Here is a 27,862-nt window from a genome sequence, read left to right as displayed (position 1 = left end):
GATTGCACATGGTGACATTGAGAAATTTATTTTACAGTTTCCGTACAATCTTTGTAACATTTTCAGCAAAATCCCAGGAAAATAGCTGCTCCAAGGGCAAAAAAAAAAGCATCAATCCTCAACTTATTGTTATGGAGCAAGGGATTCCTTGTGGTTTATAGGTTTGATTTACTGTCTTGAGGATTGTGGTCTACTTTTCTGTACCTTTCTGGTTCAAAGTGTTATTTGTTCTAGTCACCCAGTCTACAAGAAAACTAGATAGCTATCCTAAGATAAATGTGGTAGGTGAATATACTTAGTTTTCCATTGGGTCCAAAATATGCTTTTATTGTGTATGGCAGTGAGTGGATCTAATCAGATGGACCACACATGAGCAAGCTGTCTAAAAGCCAAAATACTAGGTTAGAAAGAGAACCCAAGATTTTAAGAAATTTGATCTCTATGATCTAAGAAGAAAAGATGATCTTGTTTGGTTCAGTATAAGTTGTGTGAGGCCAGGAATTGAAACATATCCAACTGTTCCTACCTTGATGCAATGCTGGAAGATCTGTTGTGATCACACTCACTAAATGCTGTGCTTCCACACTGTCCTAGTGAATATGATTTTGTACTCAAACACTCAACTACTGCCTCAAAGTACAGTTAAGGAGAGAATGAACAAGGGGTGCAAGAGAGATTACAAGCAAGGAGAATTTGTTGCTCTCTTTCTACTTTTCTTTCTTGTTTGCTTTAGGAGCATAGAATCATGTTTCGATAGTTATTGAATTAATAGTTGTTTTCACACATAAGAAATGGGATGTGTCAGCTTGTGAATTTCCCTGGGCTGTCTGTCCAAGATCTCAGGCCCGATGTGCAGGAAGAAAGTGGGAAGCCACCATGCTTTATCACAACTAACATTGCTGCCAGTAGATGGCAATTTGTTCCTGGTCCCAGCATGCCAACCTGGTTGACTCCCAGTCAGTTGAAGGTTGACATCATTAGGCAGAGGAATTAGGAGCTGTTTTCAAGATTCACTCTGAGACAAGCTCTGAATGACTTAACTGGCCTTGTTCATTTGACGCTTTCATTAGAAAGCAAGAAACTGTGGTTTTGGGTTTTTTTTTTACACATTCTTCCTGTCCAGTATCTCATTAAAGAAAATTAGTCAGTTAAACCCAAACTTTCTGGCTCTTAACTCTGTTTTTACCTTCATTAGCAGTGAAAGACACTGGTATCATAGAAGAATCACAGAATCATAGAAACACAAAGTTTAGAAAAGGCCTCCAAGATCATCCAGTCCAACTGTGTACCTATCACCAATATTTCCCCAGTAAACCATGTCCACACCTAAACGTTTTTTGAACACCTCCAGGGACAGTGACTCAAGCACCTCCCCGTGCAGTCTATTCCAGTGCCTGACTACTCTTTCAGAGAAGAAATTTTTCCTAATATTTTCTGTTCTCCAGCAGCTTCTGACCTGCTGCACTACTGACATACTGAGAAGAAGAGGCTATGCACAATCTCCCTATTTAATATGGCCCACAGTTCACAATGCACCAGTCAGTGTCCACTAACTTGTATCTTATGTGTAGGTGTTGCTTTCTCAGGTACATCACTTCTTTCAGAACTGGATTTCGTTCTAGTGCTTTCCTTTCTTCTACTCATTTAGAATAGCAAATATAGGCCACTTTTGTTTGTGGTTGTCATTTTCTCCTACACTGTCAGGGTCTTACACATAGCATAGCCTATGTCTTCAGCCTGTCCAGTGATCCTGAAGACTATAATTGCTCCCATAAAACAAGGCCAAAGTCACTCTTTCTAGACTGACTTTGTGATTGACTATGATGAAGAAAACCTGCTGCAGACAACATATTGAGAAGATTACCTCTGGATGCATTTATAGAAAGCTTAGTTTTGTATCGTGTCCATACCTCAGGATTATGTATCCTTAATTTGGAACTTATATCAATTTCTAAGATTTTATCCATTGCAATGAACAGATGCACAGTGTTCTGTTAACCTAAAACTTTCAAATTACGGCAATGAGGGGACATGGTTAGTGGGCTTGTGGGGATGGGTTGGTGATTGCTCTGGATATTTTCCAACCCGAATGGTTCTATGAATCCATGAATCTATTATCTACGAATGTCTTTTATGATGTCTACTATTGCATAGAAAAGGTGTGTATTCTCTTTGTCTACAGGGCTGACATATTAATGGTGGCCACAAACATGATGTATATTATGTTTGTCTGACCCATGCCAAAGCACCTTCGATCCCTTGGTGATGAAATAAAATCTTTCAGGAGATCAAATTTTAAAAAGAAAAATATCTGAGCACATCAGAAAATCTAAAGGGCACTTTAAGGAAAGCATGTATCCCAAAGAGGGTGTTGAAGTAAATAGATATGACATTTCTTCTTCTAAGAGCACCTGCCAAAGCCTCACCAAACATAATATGTCAAATACAGAAAATGTTATTTTTAATATATTTGTCTAATCTTTTAGTGAAACAGAGGTTTTCTTCCCTCTAAAATAAAATAAGTATCTTTACTTTTAGGCTTTGCTCCATTGTTTCCAGCACAAACAAGATTTTATATCTTCTCCTTTACCACTCACTTTTTATATAAGGACAACGCTCAACAGAATGAAAATTAGTGTCTTTCAGCGACATTTGTCATGCTAACAGCTTACCTATTCCCAGGAATACACTTTTTAAAACTCTTCTATATTCTCATCTTCAACAAAGTTTTATTGAGAACATTAGTAAGATACACTTTTGACCTAAAGTGATTTTCCTCCGTACTAATATGGTTACAGATTGCTTTTTTTTCCTGTTTTTTATTTACATACAAATCTAAGACGCATATATCTTTAAGAAATAAAAGCTTTCACCCACATTTAATTTATTTATCTTCTATTATCTGCAACTCTTTTATTGAAGCTTAAATAATACTTCCATCAGCAAAATGGCTTCTGCATTAGCATCTTTCTTAAAAGTTTTAAGTGTCCCATTTCATTTCTGGTAGTTGATTCATCTTGTGCAACAGCTCTGTTTACCTCCTCATAGGGAACTAACATAACATTATGCTATCCTGAGTCAAATACAGTGATGGTGATTTAAATTGTTGAAAAGTGGCAAAATATTCTGCAGTTTATTTCATTTTCCCAATATACTTGCCATTGACTTAGATTATGCTGGTCCACTTTGTGTAATGTTCTTGTTTATCTTACATTTTCCAAGATCTTCCAGCTCTTAGCAGTATGGTTTCCCATCCATGTTTATACTGCTATCATCAATAGCCTCTATATGCTTCATTTGAAAATGAGTCATTTCTTTTTCCTGGAAAATTAACTGAGTCTCCTGTAGCAGTTCCTAAGTGTTTTTGTTTCAACCATAATCCAATTGCTTATCAGAGACCAATTAAAAAATGCAAGATGTTCTGTTCAACATCATATTTAAAAGGATTGTTTGTATAAGCTCATGTTCATTTTAAAATTTTTCAAAATATTTCATGTTTAATCTGAGTACAATGCATTCTTTTCACTTATAAAGCTTATTTTCATAGTTGTTAGTTGAATCAGAAGAATGCTTTTGAGCTCAATTTGTAAAAAGAAAGCCTCTTGAATTGCTTTTACTGTAGCCAAAGACTGCTTGCAGCCAATGTTTACAGACTGAAAATTTGGGGTGTTTCTATCATTGGCCATATTTATAGACAGTTTTAGTTCAAGTTTCATCAAATAATAGATGATTGAATTTATGTTGGGTTAGTCAGAACCTTGTTGAACTATGAATACCTCCATGATATTTCACAATCACTTTAGGCTCTGTTCCAATATTTCACTCTCTTCATGGTGCAAAATGTTTTCCTTATAGCTAGTCATAATTTCCCACATTTCAACCAGTGCCGAGTACAGAGGGACGATCACCGTCTGCTCTTGCTGGCTGCATTATTGCTACCACAAACCAGGATGCCGTTAGCCTTCTTTTCCATGTAGGCACAATTCTGACTCGTGTTCGCTGGTGCTGTAATTATATATGTTCAAGACCATGTGATACTTAGTGCTATCCCCCCAAGTGGATTAGAAGCAGTTGGTAATTGTCTAAAGGCAGGGTGAAACTCATCAGTCTCTGTGCAACATCCCAGATTCAATCCTCAGCAGTTGATAAGAGAGCAAACCTGTCTGGCGAATGAATGTTTCTGTCTTCTGCAGAAATCTGCAGCCATGAGCATCCTCTGCTGTCTCTGCCTGCCAATACGTGGATCATTCACTGATGGCCCATATGTCATCCTGGAGGGAATTTGCTTCTCCTCACTTGTGGCAGGCACATCTGTAAGTGTACATCTGACATCTGCAGGCAAAGAAAAAGTCTTCCTTCTACTACTAAATGGCACAAGCTCCCAGTCTTCAACTTGGCAGTGTCAATCTTCCTTTAGTTTAGATATAGCATCTACCTACCTATCTACCTGGGTATCATCTATCTGCCCTTCCTTCTGTGCAATAAAATGTTTGGGTCCTGTCTCTAAAGATTTTGGAAACAACCTGTGATTCTTTGTTCTCTGCTTTTATTTTCCTCCCTGATAAAGCACACCCTGCTCACTTCCTCTAACAGATCTTTTACCTAGGAGCGCAGTACCTCAACCAGAACTTCTTCAGGACTGAAAACTGAAAGTCAGACCATTACTTGTAACATATCATCATCTTACATTCCCTAACTGGCATTTCAGCACACTCTTTAGGAGTGCTTCTGCATCTTTTCTTGTTGGTCTTATTCATAAAAACAGGTAACTTTCACATCTTTATCACTCTACTGGGACATGAATAGTTTTCACAATGTTTCAAAGATTGTTATCACTAGTCTAAAAGCTACTGATGTGATCTCTCTGGGGATAACCCTCAGAAACTTGAGTGCAAACTACTTCTGGTCACCTGTAACAGTTATAGTGGTAACAGTGTACCATGCCCTGTTCAGATGAGAAAACCAAGTGATTGATACAGTTTTTAAACATAAAATGTTCTGGGCTCCTACCATAAAGGCTCCTCCCTCCATCAGTGTGCCTTGGAAGAGCATTTAAGATCTTCTATTTTGCTTTTCCTTCGATGACTAAAATTTCACTCTACAATAGGAGTAGATGAAAATTCCCACAACCCACAATCGCCCATTTGCAAGACTTTATGCACAATGCAGTGCATACATGATGAATTGCCTGGTACTGGCAATGTTAGATAGCATCTTATATTTTGGATTACGAGCTGATGAGCTATGACTGCAGTTTATTGCACTGATTATCATTTCACTACTACCTTCTGCTTCCCCAGCTGTTGTGTTCATTGGTTGCTGCCTGTATTGGACTGTAAGCTCTTTGGAGCATGAGGTATCTTTCAGATACTGCTATATAACGACTAATGTGTGTTAGGAGTTACCCTCTCTCTTCATGCAGAAGAAGATAATGGATCACATTACCATCTAATATTGCACAGTAAACAAGTTTGTGGATGACATCAAGTTGTGTGGTGCAGTTGACATATCTGAAGGACAGGATGCCAATCAGAGAGAACTAGATAGGCTCAAGTATTTGGCCTAGCTGAACCTTGCAAGGTTCAAGAAATTCAAGTGCAAGGTTTTGCACACTTGTCAAGACAACATCCACTACCAATGCATGCTGCTGAAAAAGCCTTGGGGATACTGGTGGATGGCAGCTGGGCGTGAGCCAGCACTGTGCCCTCACAACACAGAAAGTTAATTGTATGCTAGGCTGCATTCAAAGCAGGGCAAGGGAGGTGATTCTCTCCCCCTGCACTGCACTGGTGAGACCTCACCTGGAGTACTGCATCCAGATGTGGAGTTCTCAGTACAGGAGAGACATGGAGCTGTTGGAGAGCGTCCAGAGCAGGGCCATAATACAAGGAATGGAACTCCTAGAAGGACAGGCTGAGGGAACTGGGCTGTGCAGCCTGGAGAAGAGAAGGCTCCAGGGAGACCTGAGAGTGGACTTTCAATATATAAAGGGGGGGGCTAAATGGAAGAGAACAGACTGTTTAGTGGGGTTTGTTGTGATAGGACAAGGGAAAATAGTTTCAAGTGAAAAAAGAGAAGATTTAGACTGGATATAAGGATGAATCTTTTATGGTAAGGGTGGTGAAGCACTGGCACAGGCTGCCCACAGAGGTGCTCAGTGCCCCATCCCTGGATACACTAAAGGCCAGGCTGAATGGGGCTTTGTGCACCTGATGGAGCAGTAGGCGTCCGTGCTCATCGCAGGGGAAATGGACTAGGTGACCTCTGATGGTCCCATACAACTGAAAAAAATGTATAAATGTATGCTTCTGTGATGAATTTGAGTCACAAAATAAATTTTCTTTTTTTATTTACTGAAGGACCACTCTCATGAAGGTACGTTTAAAATTAGCTTGGATCTTGCAGAGTCTAAAATCCTGCAATAAGAAAGTCCCTAGGAACTTCCAAACTATAGAAATAAGAGATGGAAGTGGAATAGACAAAGCACAGATTTCAGCAAGTTGATAGAAGGGAGGTGCCCAAAGAATTCAGAGAATCTCAAACTGATTTCTTCTAATGAAGTGCAACATTGTGCAAAACAGAAAAATCTCAAGTACTTTCATGTACAGACCCTTTTCAAAAGTCAGAATTTCAAAGCAACACAATAATTTCTGTTACACGTTGCTGAGTGCACTTTTCCAGATATTCAGCTTGCATTTCCAGTTTCCATCAGTTTTCCCAGAAATATGTACAGGGTCACCACTAATATAAATAAAAATCACATGGAATATGCTTAATAGTCATATTCTTCATATTCTACTCACATACCATTTTCAGTTACATTAGAAGGATTTAACTTATAAAAGGAACATACATTAAATGAAAAACAACAGTTACTGGTGGGAATGAACAATACATTTGCTCAGTAGCTTGTTTTGTATTCGTAGATATGACATTGATATTTTGAATGTCTGGTATTAGCTATGAAATAGGTGATACTGGTCAGTGCTGCAGCGAAATACAGTGGGTTAATCAGATTAACAATCTGATTCTATGTATTTATTTCTATATTCCTGCATCTTCTGATATAAATCTGTGGAACTCTGAGTCACATTACAGAAGGACAGAATTGTCTAGTTTTATAATAGTAGATTCATAGAGATTCATTTCATTCTTGTTGCAATTCACTATTCTACAGAACATTTTGAAAAAGCATTGCAGGAATATCTTTCTTTCTTTCTTTCTTTCTTTTTTTTCCCCTCGGAATGACAATCTGCCTCCCTAAAATCCATCTGGAGTTTCCCCTGAATAAATAATTTGTGGTCTAAATTATTCAATGATATTGCTATGTGATGTTAAACATCTGTTGTGTTTCATCCCTCAAAGTTCATTTCACTGATTGGTTAAGAAATTTTTTCTTTTAGTTAAAAAAATGGTTTTGGGTACCTTGAATTAAATGCATTAAATATATGCATACAAGAAAATAATATACATTTTATCACCTACAATGATAGTAAGGTCTTTGTAGGTGACAGATATTACTAATCCTGTAGATACTACTGAAAAGGTTTTTAATATAAGCATCCCGGAAAAGATTAGAACAAAAATGACTATACCAGAATTCCTGAGTTATAAATAAAGTTGTTTTTCTGGGAAAGCACCTGCTTTTATATATTAATGAGAAATTTCATGGGGGCATATTTTGCCCTCAGACACTCATGCATAAATCAAATTGATTTCAATAGAAATCATGAGTGCATATTTGGTTGCTTTTACTGGAGCAGCAGTATTGCAGAGGCTTCTGCAGAGATTACACAGCTAGATTTGCCTTTAACCTTAAAATCCCCATTTTACACTTGAATTGGCAATTTTAGCTTCCAGATCTGACAAAGTCATTCCAGAGGGAAATAAAATCTCCCACGAAGAGCTAGAGATTGGCAGAGTGTCCTAGAGAAAGTATTAGTGTGTGCTTGTTCTGTTCCTACACCCATCCCCAGGCATCTGCTCTAGGCCATTTTCAGACCAGGATGATGGGTTAGAGGGACCTTTAATCTAATGTGGTACAACAAATTTTATTTCAGTGCGTAATCATGATTTTTGAAATGAATATATATATATGTATATATATTTTTTTCAGGTTAAATGGAATGCTTTCTGTTATAAACTTTCATTTTCTTGGTTTGTTGACTAGGAGCCACCACAGCCAATAGGTAACTTCTTTGACATGGTAGTGCTGGGTTGATGGTTGGAGTTAGAGGTTTTTTGCAACCCTAATGATTCTGGGATTTTGTAATCGTTTTGGAGAGCGTGGATAAAACTTGTCATCTCAGTACACTCTTAAACTTGCCTTCTCCAGGCTTGCAACTGGGGGTATCAGAGTGAAGTTATCTACATGACAACAGTCTTCATTGTGGCAGTTGTACAAAAAGGAAAAAATAGGTTAAAAAAAAACCTCAAACAAATAAAAATCTAGCTTCATATTAAACTCCTTTAAAGCAATTTTGTCTTAATATGGGGAGAAGAAGAAAACTTAAAAAAAAATACTTACTTATTTGATTCTCTCTTAGCTGTATATTTTCTTTGAAAAAGACCGGTTAAAACCACCTACTGTGACTTTCTCCACATGCTCCAGCATTGGATGCTATCCTGAGACCCTGCTCTCCTCTCAGTGCATTTTTTTAGAATGAAGTCTACTTCTGGCATTTTCAAAACACTGTCTGTGTTTTGCTAAATGTGGTAATGGTGCATTTAGTGAGTCCACACCACCTCGTTATTTCTTTGACAGCATTCCTCTCAACACAAATAAACTACCCCCATGACCCCTCTCCCCTACAGCTGCATCTCAAATTCAAACATAACAGGTTATTTGAGAAGAAGCATTGATAACCCATGGCCCAGTGTGTACATTTAGCTCTGCAAGAATAAAGCCAGTGACAAAAAAAACAAAACCACCCACTTTGTTTACATGAGCTACATACATTAAATGATTGAGAATGCTTTGAGAATGCTGCTTTTCCCCAATTTTATATCAATTGGGAATGCAGCTAGCATCTGTATCAGTGATCAATATATCACCAAGCCAACAACTGACACCTGGGGGATCTGTATGTGTCTGAAAAATCCCACCACAGGCTCACTTGTATCTAAACAAATTATTTCAAGTCAGTTAATTAACTAGACTTAAATGCATTTGTATGTGTTCTGTGGTTCAATATGGAAATATTTAGACTTTTTTTTTTTTTTTTTAAATTCTGAGTAAGTTCATCAACTCATATTCATCAGCTAGTTAATTCTTTTGTAATAGATACTGATCTCACAACTCACAAAGTATCATCTCAGATAATAGACTGTTGAAAGAACATTATGACCTTGTGGGCATCTTGGTATTTTAATCCAAGAATCATCCTAATAAGAACAATTTTTCTACCAGCCACTAGAGAGCAATGTCTCAGCTCACTCCATCAGCAATTCATTGACCTTCTTAACTTTAAGCGATTATTGCCTGACATTCAAACTAGGTTACATTTTGAGCTTTACTATTCTCTGTACTCTCTCTTTTGGTAATGATGGTGGATGAAATGTGGCAGTCAGTTGATTGGGTGCTTGAGTTCAGCTCTTACTAATCATAAACACGTGTTCTATTCCAACCCATTTGTACATGAAGTAGACTTTCGTAACACTGTCATCAGATGTGCAGAACTTTATTGCCAAAGGTCAAGTGTCTTGCTATAGTCAATGTCTGTACCTTGGCCTCTATCAGCTACTTGGATGGAATGTAAACTGAAAAATGTCTAGCATGTGGTCACAGTGAATACTGAGATTTAAAAACAGTCCCAGGATTAGTATGACCCACAGAATAATGAGGGAACAATCATGAGTATTTCTTTTCAACTTCTAATGACTCTGAAAGAGTCATGCATAATAAATATATGATTCACAGTCAGCTACTTAGCCTGCTGTCTTACAAATCCCTAATTTGTTATCTAGTAAATATAGTAACACTTAAAATACAGAAACTCAATCAATGAGTATCTCTTTCTGTCACTTATCTGGAATACACAAATTGCCATGCATTGCTGCTAGACATGATTACAGGTTACATGTACAAACCATGATTTAAAGAATTGTACAAAGTGCATCAAAAAGCTGAAGAAAAGAGTCATTTAAACATAATATTATTATTAGCTCTCCTCCTCCTGCTTCATTTCTTGTGGTGTACTGTTAGGACTGTTTCCCAAACACAGGACTTAGAAATGGAGAGTTATCTGATCAAAAGCCTGTATTCAGAAGAGACTCCTGCAGGTGATCCTTTCTTTTATTACAATGGGATTTAGTAATATTGCTTCAAATTGTCAGGACAGAGTGCCAGACAGCATATCTACCTCTGTGGTAGACATCATGAGTTGCAAGGGAGAAGCACAGAGCCATGAAAACAGATGATCCCAAATGGGGATATTTGAAAAGCATCTAGTCTGTGTATGGCACTGAATAGAAATTGAGAAAGAATATTAGAAAACTCAATATCTAATTCATTTCATGGGTGAACCAGTCACATCCAGAGGTCTCTTCAAATCTCAACCATTCTGTCATCTGTCTAGTAGCATTTTCATTGAGTTTCCAATGACAGGCTGAAGTTCTATGAGCCTATGATGTAAATATAGTCAGGATTCAGAAAACAAGAAGTCTAAATCCTGCAGGTACTAAATACACCTAATTATACCTACTTCAGTAGGAACTGTGCTGCTCTCTACTTGTGGTAATGAGATGATGTAGAACATGTTATCTTAAGTACATAGGAGAGATGTTCTCAGGATTGATAGCTTTATCTCACAATTTAAGTGGATTTTAGACATGTCAGATATTTCTGGTTTTCAAAATGCGTGTGAATATGTTGTATGGTTTTAATCTGTGTGGGTCCATGATCCTTTCCCTCTGTTATGTTTGAATTTTGGAACTGAAAATAAGAAAGCTTGTCAAAGCCTTTATTTTCCCTGGCTTCATGTCAAACCTATGTAGAACTCTACATTCAACATGTACTTTCATAAAACAGCATGGGTTTCATGAAATTGAAAAGATTTGTCAACTTTCAGAAGATGTACAGCTGAGATATCAGTTTGTAATTATATCTGAAATGTGGTAGTTAAGCTCCTTTCATTGTTCTCAGTTTTGTCTTTAAAACTGTATGCTTTGCCAACGAATGCCACAAATGGTGTGCTTGAGATTAAAAAAACAAACCAAAATAAATTAAATTAAAAACTCAAACAATTACCCAGACTAATTGACCTATTTATAGGCTGGATTGATAGGCTGATGCCAATTCTATGAACATCAACAAGACCAACTGCCAACTCCTATGCTTTCATCACTACTTCATGCATTGCTCAGGCTTTGGGCAGAGCACCTGGAAAGATGTGTGGAGAAATATTATGCAACAATTGACTGAACATGAGCCAGCAGCATGCCCAAGAGGTAACAGCCTTAAGTTGCACTAGGGGAGGTTCAAGTTAGATACTACAAAAAATTTATTCTCAGAAAGCATGGTGGCGCATTGGCACAGGCTGCCTAGGGAAGTGGTGGAATCACCATCCATGGAGGTTTTCCAGAAAAGGGTACATGTGGCACTGAGACACATGGTCAGTAGGAATGGTGAGGATGGCGTGGTGGTTGGGTGAGGAGATCTTAGTGGTCTTTTCCAATTTTATTGATGCTACGATTCTAGGATTCTATTTTCTCAAACCTATTTGCTATGACTTCCAAAATATTCATTAACCTGCTCTGGTGTTACCACTCACATTTACACCAGTCAGATCTTTCAAATCCCTGGAAAAGTTTAACTATTAGAAGTAAAAATGTAATTGATCATAATCATGAAAAAATAAATACAAGCACACACATTTCTAGTATTTATTTGTTGAGCACTTGGATAAATAATAGGTTACAGATTATAGTTATAAATTAAGAAACTAGGAAATACTTACTGTGATCTCTTGTTCTGCTCTCTCAGAGATTTTTTTTTTTCCAAATGACGTCAATCAAAATTTTAAATCAAGTTCTGTTCTCAAATCATTTAGTTTTTTGGTTTTTTCTCTTGTTATTTTTGTTTGTTGTACAATCTCTGGGGAAGTTAGAAAGATAAATTCTTTCTGATAGTTTGATGTAAACAAATCACTGCATGATAAGAGAAAAAATTCTTAGAAATATTTAAGATAGGAATGAGATAAAGGATGTGTATGGAGTCTAACATATTTCTGCCTGATTCCTGGAGGCATTCAAAGCCAAGTTGGATGGGGCTGTGAGCAACCTGATCTATAGGGAGGTGCCCCTGCCTGTAGCAGGGGGCTGAAACTAAATGATATTCAAGGTCCCTTCCAACTCAAGCCTCTCCATGATACTATTATTATTTGTAACTTTTGTCATGGCTGTTATCCAAATTATTTTGAAGAGAAAGTGTCATTTTACATGTAAAAATAATCATTTTTACATTTCTGCCGTTTTCTGATGGCCACAAATTCTGTGTCCAGTCCACTTAAAATTATACGTATCTGGTGAAAAGACTCCAATAAGAAGTAAAATATAAGAGAACGTCTTGTATTACTTTTGCTTTGAAGTGATTTCACGCAGTTTCAGTTAATTCCCTCCCACTGTAGAAATGGATCATGGGATTCTCATTTAGGAGTGATTTTTAAGGATCAGACTGCCTTCTTCTGTGCCTTTAAATCAAAAGATGAAAACAACAAATGACTTCCAATGTGAAGGACTGATTGCAGATGTGGTTTTTCCGCTTAATCCACACTAGACGTTAATTGTAAATCCTTTCTCTGATAGCAAGTATCTCTTTTAGCATGGACTGAAATCTAGGAAAGATCTGCCATTGACTTCAGAAATTATTAAACCAGCATACTTGTAGCACATTGCAAGGAACGATTATACGTCAGATATCAAATTTTTATTAGCACTGGAAAGGTACTCAGCCTTCTCAATTCCATTTATATGCTGACAGAAGACAAAGAATTTAAATCAAAATTCCTTTGTTAAAAATGATTTTTCTTCTGCTATTAATTTCATTTAGATAAGAGAAAAGATGTAGGATTTTTTTTTTTTTTTTCTATTTTATTCTTATTATTTTTTTTACTCGGACTCTTCCTCTAAAATATTTCTTAACTAAAGGTTTCACCTTGGTTTATATGTTATTTAAGAAATGAGGCTCTTACACACCTTATGTGCAAGTGTCAGGGAATTTTTTGCTGGAAATCCTACTTAAATGTAAAACAAGAAAACAAGATTTCCTGGAATTGTCCCAGCAATATGTCAACAGTAGAGGACAGCTGAGGATTTGTGTGTTGTGTGCGTGAAGGAGAAACTACAGTTTTGGCTTTTCCCCCCTGTATTACTTATGCACACAGAAACACGTGCACAAGCACAGACACGGAAGGGCAGCACAGAGGAAACAGAAGACATTGCATTTGACACTAGTATCTCAGTAAAATATAACTGGTACTGTTTGGCCAGTGTGAAGTTTAAACTGAAAAAAAAAAAATCCAAAATATAATCATTAACTACTTTGGTGGGTCCATTCAAGAGCACAGCAGTAAAATGAAGTCAAGGGAAAACTATTAAGTAATAAAACTCTAAATGCAAATTGATTGATACTGAATAAGTTATCTAGACTTTTCAAAATATGTCCTTTTTCCTCTTAAATAGAAATTTCACTCAGAAGCTCAGAAGCACTTCATATATAGTAAGAGTTCTCCCTGATCTCAGTATTAGGAATAAAATAAATTACTTTACTGCTGACAATAATTAAGCAGAGGATCATTAGTAAAATCCAACCATAATCTGTATGCTTACTAGAGGAACACTGAAAGAGTCTCCACAGATCTTTTCACAATTGCTATTTCCTGTCCCTTTTGAATACACATTACCCATTCTCTTCTCCTATCTATCAAAAAGATTCCCATGTACAGACTGAGTGGATGTTTACTATAGTCTGTCAAACCTCAGAGCTCAGCTCATGGGAGGTGCACATCTGCTTGCTTAATATGAGGATGCTCAAGCAGTGATGAGTTTCTTGACATATGAAAATAAAATAGTGAGCTGCTTTGTCAAAGGATCCCATAAATAATGTGCTGCAAGCGAGCACTGTATTAATAAGAGAATTAAGAAATGAACCTATGCAAATTGTCCCCAGTTCCAAACTTTGAACACAAGAATATAATTTTGGTTGTATCACACAATGAAAATACATTGATTAATGTAAACTTTTACTTTCCAAACCCCAAAGCACTTTATGAGCTGTGCAACAAATGCAGGAACAGTTTCACTTATTAACAAAGGCTGAAATCTCCACAGTAGAGCTCTGCATCTGTTAATTAAAGTACATATGTAGCCCAAATTTCTTTTACAACACCCTCGTGTGCCATCTCTATATCTCAGGCTGGGAACCAAAGCGGTGAAGTTGCTATTAATCTCCACCAGCTCAGATTTTATCCCAGAGATATTATGAAACTAGATAAAATCTATATAGAGATCTCATGGCAGTGCAAGGAGTAAACTAAACATGAGTTGAAGACAGAACTCCTCTATCTGAACACCAAAAATGGTGCTGATGAGTGGTATTAATGTTCCAACATCAAACATGGTTTTCTTTATTCTGCTAGGAGATGAGTTGCATTTGGCCTCTGAAAATCTTCATTGAGTTCTAGGGAGGTAGGGCTTTTCATGCGTCATAATTGATAGATTTGTAATTAACAAGCTATGCAGCAGGAAGAAAATCATAGCATGATGACTAGATTACAAACCCAGTTCTTTCATCCTGTTTCTTGTGATTTTGCAATGGCTCTGATTGTAGCTCCTCTGACATTTGCATAACTTCATAAGCATTTGAGGTGCATGCTGATTTTATATTTTATCTCATTTGATGTGTTGCAGGTGTTTGTCAGTGACTACCAGAATTTCTATTACAGTCAGCTTTTATTCTCTTGAAATATTTGTGCAGAAGAATATAACACTGAGGCATGTCACAATTCCATGTTAATCCTGCTAAGTGGAAAGACTTACAGAAGGTATAAAAAGAACTGTAGAAGAGAGGAGCTTGTGTCTGATGGCTACAGGGGCACTGAGGGAGTGGGTTTGACTTTGAATAGTGCATGAGAGAATTTGAGTGACTTTGCATCCATCTGTATTCAGCAAGATATCTATGCATATGATTAATGTTGTCTCTTCTTCTCCCTAGGTTGCTGCCTTTGCCTCATGATTAACACCTTCTAGTTTCTTGTCACCACTGAGACATCAATGGAACTTCAGTATGACAGATGCCCTCATGGTAAACACACTCAAAAATGACTTGAGCTAAAAGTTTGGGCTGGAAAGTTGAAAAGTGTTAGCAGCTGTGAATAAGAATGGTAGGGCATTATGTGTAGGTTATTGGACCTAGTGATTTGAGGTAAGATTTTATGTTAGTGACTTAGAACACTTACTCCAACTGGTTATTTCTCAGGTTTCTTCATCTTCTGCAACCTGGATTCCTTCTCTGACTCCTACATTGAGATAAAAATATCTGACTATCAAAATATCCGACTGTATGGTGTGTGAATCTTTATTCATTCAGGTGTATGTAGAAATTCAGGATCTTTATATGGCAATATTTACAGAAAGCAGGTAGCAGATGTGTAATTGTATTTGTACGTAAAATGGTAAATAGAACACACATTGCATTGTTTTTAGTGGCCACTTCAACTTCTATTCCATTTGCTCAATTGGTCACTCACACCAAATCATACAGAAAAATCTGCTTATATCTTCCTTGGGACAGAAGAAGTTGGTACAGAGTAACCAAATATGGGCAATACAAAAGAATCTGTACAAAGGAAATGCTTCACTCTGACTGAAAGCAGAGTCTTCAAGAGAAATGTGCTGAAGTTTTACTGCCCAGCTCATACTGCACTGAGAAAAATGTCAGCATAATCTTCTGTTTACAGGACTCTTGAAAGCATTCACCTTTCCTTTTTCTACCCTTCTGACTAATTATATTGAACAAAAAATGAACTATCAGGTCGGAGAATTTTTTTTTTGTAGTTTTACTCAGTCGTAGAAGGGTCATCAGATAGCAAATGCAACTTCAAGAAGGAACAAGGATTAAAATCACCTTCAGGTACCTCAAACTCTGTTGTATGGTTGGTGCATACAGGGAGAACCGTAATTAACCTTTGTTTATGCTACTGTCCTGCAGTAGGCAATAATGTATATTATCACTGCCTACATATTTTACTGCAAGTTGTAATGGAATACCAGTAGGAAGGTTCAACCTCTACTGCCATACCACCAACATCTGCCTCTGATGTCACCAGCCAACATAATAAAATAGGAGGCATTACTTTTGGAACAGCCCTTGTGCTTAAGTCTTCTTCATTTTAGTAATGAGAAGATACATTATACCAGAAATGTAGCATATTTATAAGAAATGGCTGCATTTGTAAGAAGAGAATTACATGCTTCTGCAGAATGAACTCTGATTTTAAAAATAAAACCTTTCTTCTTAGTCTGCATTAATAACTGCATGTAGAAATAACATAGGCAGCTGTGGTAGAATGTACATCATACAAACTCATTTATAAACAAATTTAACTTTGTATATGGGAACTATGACAAAAGGGAGGTATTTTGCAGAATAACTCATTTTTATAGAGAAAATGACTCATATGCACTTGACAGCTTTTTGTGAACAACAAAATCAGAATTTGTCCACTGGCTAAACAAGGATTTTCAGCTTGCCTGTTTTTTGTACTTCACAGGGCCAGCTACTCCCTCTGCCACACAGCCTGCACAAGGAACAGTGAATGGGGGTGGACTTCTATTTGCAAGAAGAAATGACAGTGCCAGTACCACTGAATTTTTTAAAGAATGAAAAAAAGAGAAAGATTCTACTTTCTTTGCCCCTGCTCTAATGTGCTAATGTGCCAGAGTCACTTTAACAGAATAACAAAATAATACTTGTGCAGATATTGAACCTGCCTTTTACACGCTCAGCGACACATTCTCAATCACCCACTCCCAGCATTCCCCTTCGCTTGCTGGCAGAATTTATTCTTATACAGTAAATCTGATGGACAACTTATGTTGGATTCTGTGCCTAACATGAGTATTGCATCAGCCAGAAGGATTTATAGCATTACGATTTATTTTCCTGCATCTCAGAAAGGTTTGTTATACTCACAGGTATAATTTCATCCATAATGTTTTGGAGAAACCTTTCTGTCCTTCCTCCTCATTTTACTAAACCACACTCATGATTTACTATACGTTTTACTTCTGAAATTAACACATAAGTACATGCCTCTGCAACTAATATCCCTTTGAAAATATTATTGGCTTTCTATATTGAGTCTAAAACGTTGCGTTTGAGGGCACTCATGGCTATCATGAAGCATACATTTCTAGACTGCCTTGTAGTTGACAGCCACAAGATGCAATTTTTTGCCATCCTGTTGTCCTCATTCTTTGTATTTTGCTGCAGGTTCACCATTGTTAGGTACTTAAAATAGTTGCTATTACTAATAAGGATCAACTTATAGATATTATCCATCATCTTGATGCTTTGGAGTCAGTCCTCCAAGGTACAAAAGCATCATCATTGAATGATGAACTGTGAGTGTCCTGCTGAATGATTCAGAGGTGAACCCTGCAATACCATGGTTAATATTCAGAGGTGTGTGACCTCTGATTTTGCAGTCAGAAAAAAGCTTGCCTTCTTTTATTTTTCCTGCTTACGATTACAAAGATAAGGAGATGAGATAAATTGCATATTTATGCTCATTTCCGTCTCCCACAAGGAATCTGAGAGGTACTTACAATGCACTTATTTGGTTCTGATATTTTGTTCAGGAAAATGTTTCCACAAACATTTTACAGACTTGCTGTAAATAATACAATCACACACTTCAATAATAAGTATGCAACAAAGAGAAGGAGAGAGACAGCTAGGGCACAAGCTGAGATTTTCAGTGTGCTGCTGAATGTATGATACAGCTGAAGGCAGAGTGGCTGATCTAGAATCATAGAATCATAGAATCATCTACTTTCAACCCCCCTGCTATCTGCCACATCCTGCCTGGCCTTGAATGCCTCCAGGAATGGGGCATCCACAACCTCCTTGGGCAACCTGCCCCATTGTGTCACCACCCTCTCGGTGTAAAACTTCCTTCTAATATCCAACCTAAACCTCCCCTGTCTCAGTTTAAAACAGTGAAGTGAAGCCGGGTCATTTCATAGAACTGAAAACCATTACTGTTGAGTATACTCCAGTGCCATTAATGTGTTCCTCACAAGGCTCAAAAAACCCAGAACAAAATAAAAAAAAAAGCAAAACACCACAGCTGGCGAGATAGAGACAAATGGGTTTGTTCATGTTCTTTTTAGAATTGTAAGACTCTGCATGGCAGTCTCCATAGAACTCCCATGAGGGAGATGGGTGAAAAATCCCTGGAGCACAGAGTGAAGAAAATGGGTGCCTCTTCTCTAGCAAGACTGAAAGGAAGCATGAAAGTCTGTTTGGGGAAAGCATAGAAATGCATGAGTAGACTACAGAAACTTCTGATGAAATTATATACCTTCAAGCAGAGATAAAATCTGTTCCAAAATTATCCTTGTGTCAACTGAAGCCTAATGGTCATTTTCAAAAATAACGTTGGATACACTTACATTGGCACTGTTGAACATCAGGGCTCATTGTCTACGTGTGTCCAAAAGTAATCCTTGTCACAGAGGTCAACTGGAACATAACAGTTCATGTTTGGGTTATTAGTTTTGCTCCTTGAAAGAAGAATCACCACATGCAAATTGCGTCGGTTTCAGGTGCAACACAAATTCTGAACCATGCCCAGAAATAGTTTGGAATAACATTGTGTTTAGCTCCCAATTAATTACTGCATAACAAGGCAGCTGAATTCTAGTGTCCAGGAATGTTTCTTCTTTACAGTTTATTGGCATACACATATCCATCATGACCAGCTCCATTGTAAGAAAATGCTTCGGTATTAGATGCCTTTTAAAGGCACGTGTTAGCTATTCATACTTCAGTATAAATTTCCATATCCTTATAGGATAAGTTTTGTCATTTCTGAGCACGGTACTATCTGCTGATCTCAGACCAAAGCATTGTGAGTTACAGAATTCAGTCCTGTGTTTGACATCAGTTCTGCTCTGGCCTCTGACATGTCTCAGTCTTTCTACTTCAGTTTCTTTCTTTATAGAGGTTTGGAAAAATTCAATCATTACAACAAAGCTCTTTGGAGATGAGAATCTCCATTGGTTATGCAGAATTATCCTCCCTTGACACCCTGTCTAAGAGAATCTGGTTACAGCAAATAATGCTTTGGCCCAATGTCACTCTTTTGACAAACTGTAACAGATATGCCAAACTGAATTCTGATGAATATTATATTCAATTATTTTTGAGACTTCTGTCATATTTAAGCCTTCATGAGAAACGTGAAATATTAAGATCTAGACTTGATATTTGATTGAACTATTCAAAAGGCTCCAAATAGTATATCCTGAAAATGTGAGACTACCTGATAGGCTTCTGGCCATAGATGACTTATATAGGCTATTACTTTTCCCTGAAGTGACACCCATCTATATCTTTCCTGACTTAGTCTTCTATCCTTCTCTTTCCCATTTATTTGCTTGTCTTGGCTCTCTCATCTCCTGACTACACCATAACCCTTTCCTGCTGAATCCTTCAAAGCCTGAAGGCGTAGTATGGATAAAGAGTTATTGCTTTCTGATGTTTCTATCTATGTTACTGCCATTCTTCACTTTGCTGTCAGGATGAAAATTCCAAGATTTGCCCTTGAATCTGAAGTTATTTTTACCTCCGGCAGTTTTTCACCACATTTCCATGCGTTGAGCTTTCCCTGGAATGCTGCCAGAAGTTATCTTTATCCCATCACCCTCCTGCTGTTGCCAAAACCCTTACTCATATGTCAATTACATTTCAATTTTTTAATAATCTTCCTTTATTTCTAGTATATGCATTTTACAGGGAGTTGCCAAGCTATCCAATCCATAAGGACTATCAGTGCTATACCCATTATTTTATAGCTACCCTCTTGCTGTCACATTATTATCTCTAAATGGTCCACTAACTGGAACACAGGACCCAGAAAAAAAGGTCTAAACAGAGGAAATGAAAGGAACTTGGAGATCACAGAATGAATCATAGAATCGTAGAACGATTTACCAGTTTGGCTCTCTAACTGTTTCTAACATTCATTTTCAGTTCACGTTTATAAAGCATAACTTAAAAGTGCAGCAAATGTCTTCTCCAAATTGAAAACATGAGATTTAAAATTCAGAATGCCCGATGCTGAAGTGACTGATACTTCCTGCCACCTGGTGGAAAGGTTTATTAGTTGCATTTTTTCTCTTGAATGAGTTCACTAAAATGAAGATTTTTTGAATTCACAGGTTTTTAGTGTGCAGTGAAGCCCAGAAAGACTAGATAGTCCCAATTAAGTAGCTGCATTGTATCTTCCAGTCCATCAGTGAGACCTCTAAGGACAGAAGAGTAAAGAAAATCTACCCAAACTCTGGATACTCTGTGGTTACTCTCAAGGGTCAACTGTATTGTAGCTACTCTGAAGCCTCGTTTGGTTTAAAGCTGTGTTGAGTTTGTTTTCATGAGCTTCAGCATTTTAGACTTTCTATCAGGTCTCTCGTGCTAATTTAAGACATGTTGTCCTGTGGCTACTCAAATTGTGACAGCAGTGGGTGATATGTCCTTATTGATTTTACTCCTGTAGTTCACCCTGATTATGCTCCCTTCCATAAAATGAGCAGGTACAGGAGTGAGTGAGTACAGGACCTTCTCAGTGTATACTGTATATTCTCATCTATACTTGCTTCACAGTAAATATTGTGGTGGACAGTCGCCAATGCTGTGGAAAGATGCTACATCAAAACAAACAGAAAAAAAAGATCTATTGAGATGAAGGTCATAGTCTACCTGAAAAGTTGACTTCAGGCCTTCACGATGATAAGGAGCTTAGAGATTTCAAGCTCTAGTTACTATGTTCCATTATGTCTAAAAAAGGTCTTGTAGCTGATTGTGAACCATATAGATATGAGAGAGATACTGCTCGAGGCAAGGGCATTTTTACATTCTGGATTGTGGTAAGGACATTTTTAGCAACATGCTAAATATACAAATTCTGCATTTAATCCTATGACTCCTGAAGGTAAAACGTAAAATCTGTTCTGATTACAGTTCTCTAAGTTCAGGACTAACATTTCCCAGGCAAATAACTTTGGGATAGTAGATTTTGCTTATCTGACCTGTTGTGTTCTTGATTGCACTATGCAGCAAATTAAAGAGCAGAGATAGAAGATATTTCTCTTGTCTGACCCCAAATTAACCAAAAAGTAATACTCTCTTCTGTACTGTCAGAACCAAGTTTTATTCTGTAAGGGAACAATCTAAACCATAGTGAAAAAGGAGAGAAACATCCCCCTTTTCTTGATTTCACCTTACTACTATTTCACCAAAGCTAATGACGGTAAAGCCAGTAACTGCTACCATGAAATGTTTGTTCTTCATGTGCCCAAATCATTAGAGTACTTGGTTCTATGCATTTGGAGTCACTGAAAAAAATGCTGTTGTACAGCCTAAAATTTAGATATTGAGATGAATCTGGAGGCCTAGTACTCATTACAAAATAACTGTATGTAGCTACTAAAGTGATTAAGTTTTAGAATTTCCATTTGGATGATAAAATGCAACCTCCACATCATCTTGCTGGAAACAGAAGCCAAGCTCGTAGGCATTAAAATAACTGATAGATCCAGGACTCTCCAAAAAGTCTTTCCAGTAAGGTATGTTAATTGTAATGACAATTTTGCAATGAAATCCCATAAAAAAACTGTATGTGATGTAAAAATACTGAAGAATAGAATTGTATATTGACTCTACATACAGAATAGAAGCATAACAAGATACCACCCTCCCAGTATACTTTCGGAGGGGAAAGTACTCAAAATCTGTCATAACACTGCAACTAAGTTAACATCAAGACAGTTAAGGCAAATTCTTCCTTATTTGTTACAGAATCATTTTTGTCTGAGTGCTGAAAAGGGCTTTCCAGTTTGGCATCATTCCTCCAGAAATGGCCTTAGATATGTTGTATAAGGGAAGAAACTTCAGGTAGACTGCCTTAACTGTGCTGCTGAGAGATCAGATACTGGATAGTAAATGGGGTTACATCAGGCTGGCAGCCACTGAGTAGTGGGGTTCCACTGGGCTTCATTTTAGGACCAATTCTCTTCGGGGTTTTCAGTAATGACGTGGATGTGTGACTTGAAGGTGTAATAAGTTAAGTTAGTGGATGACACTCAAATGGGAGGAGCTGTTGATTCCTTCAAGAGTAGAGAGATCTTCAAGAGCTGAGAAATCTTGACAAATTGGAGGTCTGTGCAAGCATAACCCACATGAAATTTGACAAGAGCAAGAGCTAGTTCTTTATCTGGGACAGTGCAACTCTAGATATGTGTACAGACTGAGGGATGAGAGACTGGAGGGTTGACCTGAAGGAAGGGATCTAAGGGGTTCTGTTTGACAATAAATTGAATGAGTCAACAATGTGCCCTGGAGCCAAAAGGACTAATTGCATCCTGAGGCTCATCAGGACAAGCACTATCAGCTGGGAAAGGGAAGAGATTTTCTCTCTGCACTGTAATATAGCTTCACCTCAAGCAGTGGGTGCAGTTTGGGCACTACAGTTTAAGAAGGGCATAAAAACTACTAGTGAGTGTCCAAAGAAGAGCTACAAATATAATTAAGGGTCTTGAGGTCAAGATGTATCAGGAGTAGCTAAGGTTCCTTGGTGGAGACAGACGGGAGGCCTCATGGCAGCCTACAGCCCCTCATAGGGAGTGGAGGGGCAGCACTTATCTCTGTCCTCTGGTGACAGACAAAGGATCTGAGGGAATGGCATGGAACTACATCAGAGAGGGTCAGAGTTAGTATTAGGGAAAGGTTCTTCACTCAGAGAGGATGTTCAGGCACTAGAACAGGCTTCTCAGGGCAACGGTCACAGCACCAAGCTTGTTGGAGTTAAGGAGGGTTTGGATAATGCTACCAGAAGTATTATTTGAATTTTAGATGATCCTATGTGGAAGTAGCAGTTGATTTTGATGATAATTATGGGTCTGTTCCCACTTGGGATATTCTATGATTCTGTGATTACATGATTCTAAGAAACTTATCACCTTGTAGCTAAGAAAAGCCTCTTCTTGACTAACATTATAAGTAAGTATCTATCAGTTGGACAGGATTATTTACATATCAATACAAAGTGATAAGCCTCTATATGAGTAATCAGTGTGATCATGAAAAATACAATCTGCTTTCCAATGTCATCTGGGTTCACTTGATCTAAATTGTTCCTGCAATATCAACCATCACTTGTAGTGATGCTCATGGTTCTTATTAGCAAACAAAGAATGGAAATGAAACAATGAAAGGGAAAAGAAAAAAAAAGAAAAAGAAAAGAAAGTGTGAACACACAAATAAAATCAGCCTGACATAAATTCTGCAAAGATAAATGGTACAAATTCTGTAAGAGAATATGACCTGCTGCTTCTTTTGTTACTAAAACAAGTAAATGTTTTAAATTTATATATTACATTCTACACTAAATCACTGAAGTTTTTTCTTTCTTTTTAGTACATGGAATTATTTTTAGGGAAAGGGAAATAAAAATTTCTCCATACCTGGGTGGTAAGATCTATAGATAAAAATTGATATATATATATTTTTTCCCACTGGACCTCTCAGTCACTGACAGAATGGGCGTGCTCTGCTTCTTTGTGTTCTTTCAAATTGAGATTCTTCAAAAGACGGGATAATAAATATTCTTTTTACATTTAAATATGTACTGGGGAAAGCATAAAAAAAAAACCACCTTGTTGTGGAGCATGGGCATTTCTGTTGTGGATCCAATCTAAGGTCTTGGGAGTGACAGTTTCTATCTATGCTCCTTCTGCATGTATCCATTGAAAGGTCTATGTATACAATCACTGGAAAAATCAGTATTACATAGATAGATTTTATCCCTTTTTATCGTGCTTGTATGGGTACAAATTTACAACAAGATTTTCACAGCAGTGTACCTTCAGCTCACAAACAGAAAATCCTCCAGAAAATGAAATGGGAGATATGCCTAGTACAAATGGAAGTTTTCAGGAGAATGTGTTAATTTGTATTGAATTTTTAAGATAGTTTACCTCTGCAGGAAAGACCGAGTTGCTATTTTATTTGCATAAGATTTATCTAAAGTTCAGCTGGATCTCTGAATCTTAATACAATAAAGAGTAGAGGAGAGATACTGGAAGCAGGAATACGGAGAAAGTGTCTCACAACTGCTTTAAGCAGAAAGAGCAGTAAATAAATTTTAATATTGCTTGGCAGGTTGCTGCTCTGCTTATCAAGGAAGCCAGTTGTTGTAGAACCTGGTTGGTTCTTAACCCGTATTGAAGTCAAATCAAAGATCAGTGTGACTGTTAGATCTTTGTGAAAGGCATGACATAAAGGGAGAAAACACGGATCAGAGAAGAAACAAGTAATTGAACTTCAGAAGTGACAAATAACAGCAAAGCCGACACATGGACTTATGAATTCAAGTAAAAGGAACTATGTGCACACTGAAAAGTCAAATAAGAGTAGCAATGGGGAACTCAGATCTCTGAAAGACGTTAATCTTGTCCTAAAGAAGGATAAAACAGATGGGAGGAGGAAAAGACAAAATGAGTAAAGAAACAAACTAAAGACAACATCCACACTGATTTTGTTAGCCCTGCTTTGGCATTCCATTTTCATATCAGCCACTTCTTAGTAGGTAGAGAAATAGATTTTTTTTTTGTTATTTATATATTATCCAAGCATCTTATTACACTCTACATTTGCTAAATCTAATGTTATTCAATGACTCTATTAGCTTAAAAGCAAATTTTTAAATTTACTATTCGTTTTCTCCCAGCCAGAATCTTGGACCAGATCTGGCTACACTTGTCTCTGTGCCATCTCTCAAACACACAGATGACTGTCACCTCAGACTGAGGGCCAAAAAATATAGCTTGATATAGTTTTGACAACATACACATCTGCCCTCCCTACCTCTTGTCTGTTGCCCATAAAGAAGCACCACTGTCAGCTGGCATCTATTATGGCTAACCTCCCGCTGACCTTCACCACTCAGATGCCTGAAACTGGTAACATTTTAAAATACAATTCAGTGACAACATTTGAATTCAACAATGAAGTATTAACAGACTGGAATTCTCACTCTGTCTCTGAGCACTACTTGGATAAATAACATTACTCTGAAGTGGTAAAGCTTTGGATATAAAAGAAAATATGTAATCTGTATTTTGTTGATGAGCATCAGATTTTTTTTTCACCTCTAGGTGTTACGGCAGTACAAGTCTTTGTCTTTGGCTAATGTGACTTGACTGATGTGTTTTCCCATGCAGTGTATCAAATTGGGCACCTGTTAGAGACTGCAGGGTGATGCCCTCTGATTTTGAGTAGCTTGACTTACCTTGCCTTTTCCTGTACACCCAAATATATATAGAGAAAGGGGAGAAAAAACGTTTTGTACAAAAACAGAAGTACTGCCTGAGCGCTCCCCAAACACAATTTTGATTCAATAGGAGCGGAGTTATTCTTAAGACCTGACTTGCAGCAAGTAAATTCCATTTAGAATTCTCAAATATTATGCAACTTTCAGTCCAAACAATGAAGAATTATATCATTTTTGGTTTTGAAAAATCCAACAGCTTATAGCTTGTGAATAACCTTAACAAAAGCTGTTTATGTTTGCAAGTGCTGAGTTTCACCTACTGTCGTGAAGCTGCTCCTTTTTTGAGAAGCATTTACTTTGAGAAAGCACTGTGTTTACAACACACAACATAAGTTCTAATTCAGGAGAGCAATAGCAGTAGATGAGAGATATTATGTCTATTAGTTAAGACACAAAGTGATTCATTTAATGCATAATACCTTTCAATAATCAAGACAATTTACTGTCATAGATCAGTATGGACCTATGAAGGTGATTCAGGGTGAGTAAAACACAAAAATATTTCTTCTCAGAACCCCTTTTATTTTGCTGATTTTTAAACCACTGAAAGACTATACCTTCTTCTGTGTAGATTTATTCTCTTTAAGAGTTCCTAATAAAGAAGTATCATAGTAAGTTATGTCCATTGAGACATCTTTATGTACTGTTTTATTAACTTTTTAAAGGAATCTGAACAGGTCAGAGGTGTTCTATTTTTCTTTGGACATTTTACGACCCTATTCTCCAAGAATTGTACTACTCTCTCCTTAATTAGCTCCCTATCATTTTGTTGTCTATTTTATTTCCAGCTTGCACCTTAGCTGAGATAGTTTATGTGCCAATATACTCACTGATAGAGTTTCCAAATCTTTAAAACAAGCTTTGTATCTTGCCTTCCTTCCTTAACCAAAAGATATGACATAGTTTGTGTGTGTTAACAGTGAACAAGGACTTCATTTTGCAGCAGAAAAACTCCAGATTAAAAGGAGTTAATAATTCAGCAAATTTTTCAGCTGAGGTTCACTGCTTTTCCTAGAGAAACACAACTTCAGTGGATTTATTGGTAGGGTGGCTTGAGGAGACTTCTGGAGATGTCTGGTTCACACTCCTAATTGAAGTAGCAACAGATTCCAGCAGTGAATCAGGCCCACTGTGTCATTGTTTAGGGCAGTCCTGAAAGCCTCCAAGTTTGGAGATTCCACATTTTCTGCGCATAACTTGTTCAAGTATTGTATTACCTTCCTAGTGCATTTTTTTCCTAATGTCTGATCTGAACCAGCTTTTGGTCATTGCTCCTTTACTGCCTTTCTCTTCTAAGGAGAGTTTGGCTTCATTTTCTCTGAAACTCCCCTCCACGTAGTTCATGGTTGGTATCAGATTTGCCTTTTCACTTTCTAGACTGAACAAGCCCAGGTATTGCTGTGGACCATGTGCCGTTGGCCTCAGCCAAATGTCCTGAATCCTTCTCCCCATTATTCCTTAGTTCGACTGAGTACTACTCTATGTGAGACCTTACCAACACTGAGAAAAGTAGTATTTTCCTTTGAACTTCTGTCAGTGCTTTTTAGTAGACCAGTATGGAACATATTCAGTGGCATATATTCCTTCTTAGAGACAATTTTGATCTCCAAACTCTTGTCAGCAATCTCTGCTAGACTCTTCTTATGTCAGTGTTAGGGTTATTTTGCTATAGTGCAGAATTTTTCACTTTTCCTTACTGAATCTGATACAGTTTCTGTTAGATCAGTCTTCAAGTTTGTCTATATCACTCATATTAGAAACTGCCATTTCTTGTAAGTTACTATCCAAATTCATAGACATCTACAAAATTGCTGAAGGTGTACTTGACTGTTGCTTATGCCTTTGATGAAAATGATGAACAATATGGGTCCCACCACTGAATTATGGGTTACTCCACTCATTTCTGTCAGCCATCTGAATGGTCAGCCATGATCAACACTCCTTCAGCTTACTCTTCCAACCAATCTGTCATATTGACTGGTCATGTAGACTGCAATACTTTGGTTTCTAAATGAAAAAGCAGTAGGGAAAAACATCAGAGAAAGCTGCAGATCTACATACCTGAACTAAAACTGAGTTCAGAATGAGATACAATGCCCTCAGACCACTTCCTGGTAAACCTTAATAGCTGACATTCCTTTTTGTTTTGCTTTCTCAGGAGTCTGTTAAATACTTTCCTCAGTTTATTACTCTGAAGATTACCAAGATAAATCTGTGTCTGTTTTTGTTGAGGATCAGATCCTAGCCAC

General features: G+C 37.4%; 2 protein-coding genes across 2 annotated transcripts in view; both read right to left on the bottom strand.

Moving 5' to 3' along the window:
• TENM4 (teneurin transmembrane protein 4) overlaps window positions 1-27,862 on the bottom strand; it is a 1,593,907-nt gene that overhangs the window by 697,705 nt on the left and 868,340 nt on the right. The gene's annotated exons all lie outside the window — the stretch shown is intronic.
• LOC125688146 (uncharacterized) overlaps window positions 1-27,862 on the bottom strand; it is a 246,312-nt gene that overhangs the window by 213,808 nt on the left and 4,642 nt on the right. The gene's annotated exons all lie outside the window — the stretch shown is intronic.

Source organism: Lagopus muta, chromosome 1 (genome assembly GCF_023343835.1).
Source record: "Lagopus muta isolate bLagMut1 chromosome 1, bLagMut1 primary, whole genome shotgun sequence".
NCBI lineage: Eukaryota > Metazoa > Chordata > Aves > Galliformes > Phasianidae > Lagopus > Lagopus muta.
The sequence above is the reverse complement of the archived record's forward strand: the minus strand, read 5'-3'. Positions and strand labels throughout refer to the sequence as shown.